Source organism: Grampus griseus (assembly GCF_964374135.1).
Source record: "Grampus griseus genome assembly, chromosome: 17".
Taxonomy (NCBI): domain Eukaryota; kingdom Metazoa; phylum Chordata; class Mammalia; order Artiodactyla; family Delphinidae; genus Grampus; species Grampus griseus.
Genome location: NC_139011.1, coordinates 64,306,470 through 64,317,872, shown reverse-complemented (window position 1 = coordinate 64,317,872; position 11,403 = coordinate 64,306,470). Strand labels below are relative to the sequence as shown.

The window sequence follows — 11,403 nt, the reverse complement described above, 5'->3', positions numbered from 1 at the left end:
TCACTTTGTTGTACAGTAGCAATGAACACAACATTGTAAATAAACCATACTTCAATAAAGTAAAAGTTTTTTAAAAGAGTGACTTTTAAAAATTCAGCGAGACAAAGCATATACTGTGCTTAATGCATGGCCCTGGCCCACTGCAGGTATCCAAAACTATTAGCTGTTATCATTTTAATAAGTACATGTGAGTACTAATGATTAAAAATAAAATCATAGGAAAAAGCATCTCTGCCTCTAAGTAGCTAGTGTCCCCAGCCACTCTAGGGTTGGCCAGGAGTGAGGTAGTTTTAGCTGTGGGCATGAGATAGAACTGACCCAGTGCAAACGCAAAGTACAAGAGAAGACTCCAGCTTTCTGGACACACACCATGAACTCTTGCTTGATAAAAGGCAAACTTTAGTTGTGCCTGCTTTTTGTGGGGTTTTTAAATACATTTATTTATTTATCTTGGCTGCGTTGGGTCTTCTTTGCTGCGCGCGGGCTTTCTCTAGTTGCGGCTACTCTTCGTTGCGGTGCACAGGCTTCTCGTTGCGGTGGCTTCTCCTGTTGCAAAGCATGGACTCTAGGCGCGCAGGCTTCGGTAGTTGTGGCTCACAGGCTCTAGAGCAGGCTCAGCAGTTGTGGCTCACAAGCTCCAGAGCGCAGGCTTCAGTAGTTGTGGCGCACGGGCTTAGTTGCTCCATGGCATGTGGGATCTTCCCAGACCGGGGCTCGAACCCGTGTGCCCTGCATCGGCAGGCAGACTCTCAACCACTGCGCCACCAGGGAAGTCCCAGTTGTGCCTGGTTTTTCGTTATCAGTGTGTCCTGAGAGATTGCAGTGAAACCAAACTTTATACACAATCATGTTTTAAATGCATAAGGGAATTCTCCTTTTTAATAGACTCTTTACAATAAGTCCTTTTATACTATAAGTTATTATAGGTTTTAAAAATGCAAGTGATTGTTCAGTTTCTTTAAAACAGGACATCCTGAAAGATTTTTAAATTGCCATTACATCAACAGCAGTTTTATAGATGTAACAGAGTGGGGGAAATGGTCATCTTAACATCTGGCCCCAGTACTCTAAACACACTGATAAGCCATTTGGGCATGGAAAATGAGACCTTGAAGATTCAACCAAGTAAGAGAAGTGGCCAAACTTCACAGGGTTATAAATTAGCAGGCATTTGGGGTGGGCAGAGAGACTGGGTTATTAAGCAGCTTTTTGCAGTAGAAAAAGAGTTTTGAAAACTAGGGTGGCCGTTAATTTTGTGTGTCAACTTGGCTGAGCCATGAGGTTCCCAAATACGCAGTCAAACATTATCCTGGATGTCTCTGTGATGGTGTTTTGGATAGATTAACATTTAAATCGGTGGACTTCAAGGAAGGCAGATTGCCCACCATAATGTGGGTGGGTCTCATTCAATCAGTTGAAGATCTGACTAGAGCAAAAGACTGACATGTCCTCCCCCGACACACCCCAACAAGAGGAAATTCTGCCAGCAGGTGGCCTGTGGACTTGAATTGCTCTTTCTTTGGTCTCCAGTCTGTCAGCCGTCAGACTCAAACTGCAGACTTAGGACTTACCAGTCTCCATAATCACGAGTCAATTCCTTAAAATCAATCTCTAGATAGACAGATTATAGATTATAGATATATAGATCAATCTCTATCTCTCTCTCCACACACACACATACACCCATGCACACACACATTCTATTGGTTCTGTTTTCCTGGAGAATCCTAATTCAAACAGGATGTCTAATATTAAATGGGAAGTTGTGCTGCCCTGAAGTCTATCTCCACGCCAATCAAACACATTCAGCCTGCAACTCACCCACACGTCTCGTTCGAGTGGAAGTCCCTATGATGTATTTTAAAACCCAAAACAACACATTCTCGGAGTTAAGTAGAAAGGTCACCACCAACAAAAACATCTAATCAGCCTCATTATTGTGTTCCTTTAGCCACATTTCTCTTACTTAATAGAGCATGTCTCCTCTGAAGAAGCTTTAAATTTCACAATAACACATGCAAAGACCAAGAAAGGAATCTGTGTGATGCAGCCAGGACCCAACAGGCCAGGAGCATCTGCCTCAGAGGGAGAGAAAGGAGGGGGGAAAATTTAAAGAGGACGATCAAGCCTCTGATATGTGCACATACCCGCCAAGCTTAATAAAGTTTCGCTAAGCTACCCATGCATGGAACTACAATAACCCTTGTTACTGAGCGTCCCCATGCCTCCCAGCAGTGGCAGACTCCTGCCTGGGATCAATGAAAGATCTTAGGCCCAAGATTCCAGAAGCAACTGGCAGTCTTATTTACCTAATAATCAAAAGAGTTAATAGAGTTGTACTATCTCCAGTTTCTCTTGAATGAAATACAGTGTTTTTGTGGCTTATGGATTCCTACCAAGTCTAGATTAAAATCTTCCTTCAAGGGATTATTAAAGTCTCTCCTCTGTGTCCTTGGCCACTGCTTCTCTGTCTCCTTTATGCTCCCTCCTCCAACCTATGTCAAATGGGTGACCTTTTCTATCATCTCCTTTCCCTGGGTAACCTCGTCCAGTCCCAGGACTTTAAGTATCATTTCCACACTGTTAACTCTCACAGGTAAATTGTCAGCCCAGAACTCTCCTCTGAGCTCTGGACTTGAGGATCCAACTTCTGACTTGATACCTCTACTTGATCGAGGACTTCACATCTCCAACACAGAACTCGATTTGCCCCCAGATCTGTTTTCCTATCAGTAAGTGGCCCCAACATTCATTCCTTTGCTCAAACTAAGCCTAAGAGTCATCCTTGAGTCTTCCCCCCTCCCATTCAGTCCATCATCAAATCCTCTTAGTTTACTTCTAAAATATGTCCCAAACCCCTCTTTCCCCTCCGGCACCAGCCTCGTCCAGGCCACCGTTGTCTCGTGATTAAACTGCTCTGTTAGCTCCTCGATGGTCTCTCCACTTCCACTCCAGCCCACCCTAAAATGCATTCTCCACAAAGCAGCCAGAGAGAGCTTTTAAACATGTAAATCCGGGCTTCCCTGGTGGCGCAGTGATTGAGAGTCCGCCTGCCGATGCAGGGGACATGGGTTCGTGCCCCGGTCTGGGAAGATCCCACATGCCGCGGAGCAGCTGGGCCCGTGAGCCATGGCCGCTGAGCCTGCGCGTCCGGAGCCTGTGCTCTGCAGCGGGAGAGGCCACAACGGTGAGAGGCCCACGTACCACAAAAAAAAAAAAAAAAAAAAATTAAATCAGATAATATCACTTGGCTGCTTAAAACCCTCCAGGAAGCTTCTGCTTCCGCTTAGGGTGCAAGAGAACATAGCTTCCCCAGCAATGAGAAAATGGCAGATAATCTACAAAATCATAATTTTCTTGAACACATCAAGGAGTTGAGGTCACAAGGCGACTGTAAGGATACAAATATTGTTTTGGGCAAGGAAGGAAGAGGTGGTTGCCATACAAGTGGGTAGAAAGAAATTATCTAACATTTTGACATATTCTTAAAAGCCAGTGTGGGCTAGCTGGTCAGTTTGGAATAGGTAGGATCACCAGACGCAAGAGAACTCTGCACTTGCAAGCTCTTTACCACTGGCCTGTAGCCAGTGCCTATGAGAAAGATTGGAGAAAGAGACCAGAGAGAGACCTTCTTAGTGGTACAGGTGTAGCTAAAGCCCAAGTAAAAGGCTATGATTCTCAGACTGGATTAAAAAACAAGGCCCAGTGGACTTCCCTGGTGGCACAGTGGTTAACAATCCACCTGCCAAGGCAGGGGACATGGGTTCGAGCCCTGGTCCAGGAAGATCCCACATGCCGTAGAGCAACGAAGCCTGTGGGCCACAGCTACTGAGCCTGCGCTCTAGAGCCCACGAGCCACAACTACTGAGCCTGCGAGCCACAACTACTGAAGCTCGTGCGTCTAGAGCCTGTGCTCCACAAGAGAAGCCACCGCGATGAGAAGCCCGTGCACCACAACGAAGAGTAGCCCCCGCTCGCCGCAACTAGAGAAAGCCCATGGGCAGCAATGAAGACCCAACGCAGCCAAAAATAAATTAATTAAAAAAAAAACAAGACCCAAGTATAATGTTGTCCATCAGAACCCCACTTTAAAAAGAGGGAAACACAAAACTGGTTCAAAATGAAAAGACAGAGAAAAGATATGCCATGAAATTACTACTCAAAATAAAGCATAAGTGGGTACATTAATATCAGACAACATGGATTTCAGAAAAAGAGGAATATTACCAATGATAAAGGGAGACATTGCATAATGATGAAGCTGTCAATTCATCAGAAAGATGTACTGATCCTTCATGTGCATGCACCTAACAGAGCTTCGAAATATGTGAAAGCGTAAACTGATTGAAAAAAATATACATAAATATACAATTATAATTGGAAATTTTGGTACTTCTCTCTCAATAATTGATAAAGTAGACAGGAAATCAATAAGCTATAGTAACCAATGCTATTAAACAAATTGACCTAATTGACATTTAGGGAACACTTGAACCAACAGCTGCTGAATACACATTCACTTGACATGCTTATTAAACATTCGCCAGGATAGACCACATTCTGAGTCATAAAAAAAGCCTCCATGGGCTTCCCTGGTGGCGCAGTGGTTGAGAGTCCGCCTGCTGATGCAGGGGACACGGGTTCATGCCCCGGTCCGGGAAGATCCCACATGTCGCGGGGCAGCTGGACCCGTGAGCCATGGCCATTAAGCCTGCGCGTCTGGAGCCTGTGCTCCGCAACGGGAGAGGCCACAACAGTGAGAGGCCCGCGTACAGCAAAAAAAAAAAAAAAAAAAAAAAAAAAAGATGGAAAAAGAAGCCTCCATGATTTTTTAAAAATTAAAATCACACAAAAAGTCTGTTCTCTGACCACAATAGGTTAAAACTAGAAATCAATAACACAAGCACAGCTAGAAAATTCACTCAATACTTCCTGTTAAACAACATCCTTCTAAATAATCCTTGGTTAAAAGAAGAATTCACAAGAGATATTAGAAAATATTTTTAATAAGGTGAAAAAGAAACCATAACATACCAAAATTAGAGGGACGCAACTAAAGTTCTTAGAGGGAAATTTATAACACGAAATGCTTATATTAGAAAATAAAAAGATCTCAAGTCAATAATGTAAGTTTCAACTACGTAAGAAACTAGAGAAAGAAAAGTAAATCAAACTCAAGCAAGCAGAAGGAAGGAAAGTGCTTCATGACTTCATTATTATTCTCTTATTGCTGAAGCCAAATATTGGTGTGACAGTGCTCAGGCCAATGTTTTTACGTGAGTCATAATGTTCATAAACATCATTTAAAAACTTCAATTCCAGGGACTTCCCTGGTGGCACAGTGGTTAAGAATCTGCCTGCCAATGCAGGGGACATGGGCTCGAGCCCTGGTCCGGGAAGATTCCACATGCCACAGAGCAACTAAGCCCGTACACCTCAACTGCTGAGCCTGCGCTCTAGAACCCGTGAGCCACAACTACTGAAGCCTGTGCGCCTAGAGCCCGTGCTCCGCAACAAAGAGAAGCCACCGCAATGAGAAGCCCATGCACCGCAACGAAGAGTAGCCCCTGCTTGCTGCAACTAGAGAAAGCCAGCACGCAGCAACGAAGACCCAGTGCAGCCAAAAATAAATAAATTAATTTATATTTAAAAAAAAAACTTCAATTCCAGACTCATTGCGTGTACATTTGCCTGACTTGCTACCTATGGGTCCCTAAAGAAAAGTATCTCCAACATCCATCTCAGAGAAAGGTATAGGTAGATGGTCGAGAAATATGTGAAGAACTGAAGTGGATTTCTCACATTTTTATACATGGAATGTATCTAAAGACTAAAGAACTGATTCAGATCAATTAAAAAGAATTTATTAGGATCTGTAATCTGAAACCTTTTAAGGAAAGGTTTAGGTTCTTTCACTCTGACAAAACTAAAGTGTGCATTTTAAAAAATGAATAAGATGTTCGCACTTCTACTTTCCACATTAATTATCACTTTAATTAAAGTCTTCTGCCTTCTACAAAAGTATGAACAATAACTGCTAAGTCTTTTAGTCAATATTTTCATATTCCAACAAAAGCAAGCAGGACCTGGGGGTTTGTTTCACACTGGATTATCAAAATCTGATTCATAAATTTGCTACCAAGTCTTTCCTATGATAGATATTACCTTTTGCTTTGACTTTAACCTTGGCTCTTCATTCATCTAAAGTGTCCACAAGGGCAGGGCAAGTGTTTGCTAAAGGACTGAATGGAGGCCAGGCCTTGTGGGGCATAGATACCGTCAGTAAAAATTCTACCCATTCAGACACATGGGGGACAAGTTTAACCATGCCCTGAATGTGGTACATCATAGTGATTAAAAGTCCTGAGTTTGGAATCAGGAAGACTCATGTTTGAATCCCAGCTCTGCCACTCACTTGCTGTGTGAGCTGAGGCAAGTTACTTAACTTCTCTGAATTTCATCTGCAATATCATATTTACACTTACATCACAGGGCTGGTGAAAAATTTTAAAAGATGATGGATATAAAGCATTTAGCACCCTAATAAAATATGGGCTTAATAAATGATAGCTATTATTAAGTACTTATTGAAGGAAAAAGTTTGTGGAATTTTTTATTATATATTTATTACTTTAATATACATTTATTAACTAAACTACACATGATGACTATCATAATGTTAGACAGAATTATCAACAGACATTTCTGAAAACCTGTTTAATTTAGGGTACTCTGTGGCATAGGCTAAAGAAGGGGTGAATAACTAGTTGAAGAAACAGAGTTTATTTTTTCTTTTTAATTTTACTTTCACGTATTCTTTCTCTGATGCTCTTCCTTTCTTTATGTAGATCCAAGTGTCTGACCTATATTGTTTTCCTTCTCTCTCAAGAACTTCTTTTAATATTTCTCACAAGGCAAATCTACTGGCAACAATTTCCCTCATTTTTTGTTTGTCTAAGAAGGTCTTTATCTCCCCTCCACTTTTGAAGAATAATTTCATGGGGTATAGAATTCTAGGTTCGTGTTTTTTCCTCTTGACACTTTATTTACTCTTTTTATCGCGGGGGCAGGCACTGCACTGCGCACAGACTCTTAGTTCCCCAACCAGGGATCAAACCTGTGCCCCTTGCAGTGGAAGCGCAGAGTCTTAACCACCAGACCGCCCGGGAAGTCCCGAAACAACTCTTAATATAACCTAGTAAACATCTTGAAAGGATCTCCTTAAATGACCATGTAAAAATGACTTGAATTAGCATTTCAGTTGTTTGTCTTTCTGCTAGAGCTTATAAGTACTTGGAAAAAAAATTTTCCTGAGTATTTTACTTATAATCTCTGTTATACTACTAAGGGTCTATGAAAACTCATTTTATTGCAGAGAGTACAAAATTAAATTCTAACTAGTATCTGTGTGAATGGCACAACATTTCAAATGAGCATGGTCTGAGTGATGTGTGTTTTCTCTTCATGTGCATTTGTATGTACGCAGCGTGATGTTTATACATAGCACACGCGGAGACATGACAGAGTCCTCATAGGAGATCGACGCACCTTGGGGTCAGTCACTTTTAATCCAATTAATGTCAATTTAGCACAACAAAACCTTCTCCACTAGGTAAAGGTTATGTGCTAAAGGCTGGTGGGCCCACGGGCTACTCAGATTAGAGACATCCTTCATGCATTTCACAGTTGCACATCTTAGTTCCCCGACCAGGGATTGAACGGTGAAAGCGCAGAGTCCTAACCACTGGACCATCAGGGAATTCCCTGCTAATTAATGTTTTGGACGTACAGAGCTCTGGCAAAGAGGCTGATTCTCACGGAGCATTCCCTGCTTGACAGCTTGGGGCAAGACATGGGCTCAGAAAATGGACCTTTTTCAAAATTCTGGGTTATGGTTGACTATTGATTGCCCCAGGATGAATAATATGGAGCTGGGCCCGCTTCAGTTTATTTTGTCAATCCCCTGGCATGATCCCCTCCTGCGGGTAGAGTCAGTAATTAGGAATACAAGTCAGGGCAGAATTAGGTATTCATGAGGATTGGAGGAGGCAGCGGCTCAGAGGACCTTCAAACACAGTCTCATGACTGAAACACCAGGAGGGAGCCTGGCTGACTAACAGAGAACAGCCTTGACCTTTCAACCCTACAAATTCAAATGCAATTTGTCATCCAATGTAAAATGAATTTGGCCATGTGTAGTCCTGTGGGAGGGAGAGATCTTGTCCCAGAAAAACTCAAGAAACATGAAAGAGGGGCATTGAAAACTAAAATCCACAAAATGGTTGAGAACACACATCATTACGCTCATAATAAATTCCTTTTCCAAGATAATGGCCAGCCCTATGATTCCTTGGGCAGTACAGACTCTGTTAACACAGAAGGGGCCCAAGTGGGGAATTGATGCTAATTTTCATCTCTCCTTGGAATTGGAATTATGTTTTTGTATTTATGTTTCATTATCTCCTCTTGTCATTTAAATTAAGCCATTCTGTTATGTGTTCTACCTCTCGTTGTGATCGCCAAAGAGGAAAGGTTGAATTGCCAACAGTCTTTCTTTTATTCCAGAAACTTGTTCTTTCTTTGAGGACCTTTCTGAGTGGGTCAGGAGCCAGAACTGGACAGAACTCATCCTCTGGGAGAGGCTCAGAGAACCAAACTTGAAATTGACGCACCAAATCCCTCAGGAGATGTCCTAGGGGTTCCAGAACCTCCAGCGTTTTTTCAACCACTCTAGCGTTATCCCAAAGCGCATTCTCAAATTAAGTTTCCTTTTTTTTGCTGTAGTTTCTAATTTGCTTACGTGTCATCATTAATTGAGTAGCAGATATAAAGACTGGAATGGACTGGAAGCCCTATGACTTATGACATGCATTGAGTTTTTCATTTGGCATTTGGAGTTCATTATTAATGTCCATTTGAAAGCTTACAATTATGAAATAGAGCAACCTTGTAAATAGCTAGAAATAATTTTCCAGTGGATTCTTTGCACGCACATACTAATTCATGGAAGTTATTTGAATGATAAGAGTAAGGAAACAAAAACTTCTGTGGATTTACTCTTTGTCCTATCTATTTTATCTTGAAGTGTTGTTTTTAAATTTCTTTCCTCCCAAGATCAAGAAAATATTCAAGAGTCCCACCTCCATTTGCCAGAGTGCCTTCTTATAAATGATCACCAGTCTTGCCTCTATGTAATTGTAAAAAGAACATCCCTCTGCTTTCTAGAGTTCTGCTTGAATGGAGAGCTCAGTGTCCAGAAATTGACCATGACCCAAAGGAATTATTATGCTCTTGAATATTTGGAAAGATAAACCTTCTTCTAAAAAGAGTGGTCATGAACATTATACTGCTTCCTTTTTTCCTACTTTTACTGATATGAAGTTGTGTTTAAACTACAACACGAAGAGATTTGCTGCATATCTTTGTCATAAACCCTTTTTAAGGGGGGGTCCCCAACTTCCTCACCTCCCCATACACATCCGATGCCTTGGTCACAAATTACTCACTATCCCGCAGTAATGACCCACACGGTCAGACCTCCAAGCCGTTGAATATACTGTTCCCTTGACACGACCTCTTCTTCTCTTCTCTATGCACAAAGTCTCCTCCAAAAGTTGAGACTCTCCTCGAAGTCTTCCAAGAAAATTAGCCCTTCTAACTTCCGTGCCCACACAGGACCTTACGCACACTCCCACTTCTGCACTTGGACTTCAGGATTAGAATTGTTTGCTTGTGGGTCTGGCTTTCCCTCCACGAAGGGCCAAAGGGACAAATCATCTCTGCGTTCCTAACTCCTGTCACAGTGCCTATCCTGTTACCACCCATAACACAGCTAGTGCTGAATTGTGGAAGTGAATCTGCAATAATTAGGGGAACCCACCCTTCCGTCACTCTATGGGCCTGCAACTTGGCCACCCCTGGAGAAAACAGTACTCTTCATTCGATAAAAATATTGGGATTTGTCTGCAACAGCTCACAAATCAAATCTTTTTTTTGTGTGTGTGGCTGCACCGCGTGGCTTGCAGGATCTTATTTCCCCAACCAGGGATAGAACACAGGCCCTCTGCAGTAAAAGTGCATGGCCAGTCCACCCCTGTCCCCAGGCTGTTTCCTCATCTGGTAGGACCGTGCTGGGCCTGTCATTTTGCTTACGGGGTAAATGTTCACGTCTTCACGCGACTGCCTTTGGGGAAAGTGCGCCTCAGTCACATTGGGACCTGAGTCTACCAGTGCGACTCTTCCCTCCTGTGACAAAATCAGATGCTACATATGTTCTGCTTGGTAAACAAATAGTGATGGTGTGTTAAGACACAATGACGTGCATTCCAGATCATTCTAGACTATAAGTTGCTTGAGTAGAGTGTAACCCCACAAAGGGTCCTGCATCCTGGAGTGGTTAAGAGCATGGGCTTTGGTGTAAGACAGACATGGGTTCAAATACTAGTTCTAGCATTAACCAGCTATGAGACCTCAAGAATGTTACCTAATCTCTCTGAGCCTCATTGAAAAATGGGGATAATAATAATAACAATCATACCTGGCTCACTGGGCCGCTGTGAGGAATAAATGAAACAATGTTGGTTAAATACTTAGCATCTGACATCGACAGGGCAGACGACAGCAGTAGTTACTGATCTGCGCATCTTCTAAAAGTCACCTGCTTTGGACCCATCCTCAGGTCTCCAAGGAGATGTCACACTTCTTCTTAGCAATCTAACAACTCTTATGGTTTGCTGTTCTCAGACTTCTAGCAATACTTCCTTGGCAACTAGGGGAGTGGGGGTGAGGGAGGAGACAGCAAAAGTTGTTGTTCTCAAGACAGAGGCAGAATATAGTAAGTCACTCAGTGACTGGCAATTTCAAGTGCACTGGTCATATGTGTCTTTCTTGTATCAGGGTTAAGCACTGGGCAATAGGGCTGTGAATAAAGGGAAAAAACAAACAAACGAAAACACTGTGAGGAGAAAGCCACTAGAGGGCTGCCAGAAGGGGTGTGTGGGAAGGAATCCTAGATTCTCTGCTGTTTTCTTGAACCAAAATAGTAACAAGGGTTGGATATTGCTGTTCTTTACTTGGCAAGTGAAGGCGAGAAGAAGGGGCCAATGTAAAAGTTCATTTAAGAGAATACGTATCAACATTTAAACTCTGATATGAGCATTTACTTATTATCTTTCAAACACGGAGCTAGGGACATACTCACTTTCCCCTGAGTTCACAACTGTGAACAGGTCATTTAAGAAATCAGAGCCACAGGCCTGGCGGGAGAGCTCAGGAATGCTCAGAAAAGTCTCCCCCAGCACACCTGTACCACCACCCCCATCTTACCATCAGCAGTTATCAGAAGAGGACTCGAGTTGGGCTCCTCTCCCCTGCCTGTGCCCCTGAGGGCAAGCCACGTCTCAG

At 42.6% G+C, this 11,403-nt stretch overlaps 1 protein-coding gene across 1 annotated transcript in view; it reads right to left on the bottom strand.

Annotated features, from left to right (window-relative positions):
- Positions 1-784: 784 nt before the first annotated feature.
- Positions 785-11,403, bottom strand: part of LOC309835671 (uncharacterized protein C8orf89) — a gene marked incomplete at its 5' end in the record, with an annotated part of 36,625 nt that continues 26,006 nt past the window's right edge. The window contains one exon of the mRNA XM_082675283.1: positions 785-809. The remainder of the gene's footprint in view (positions 810-11,403) is intronic.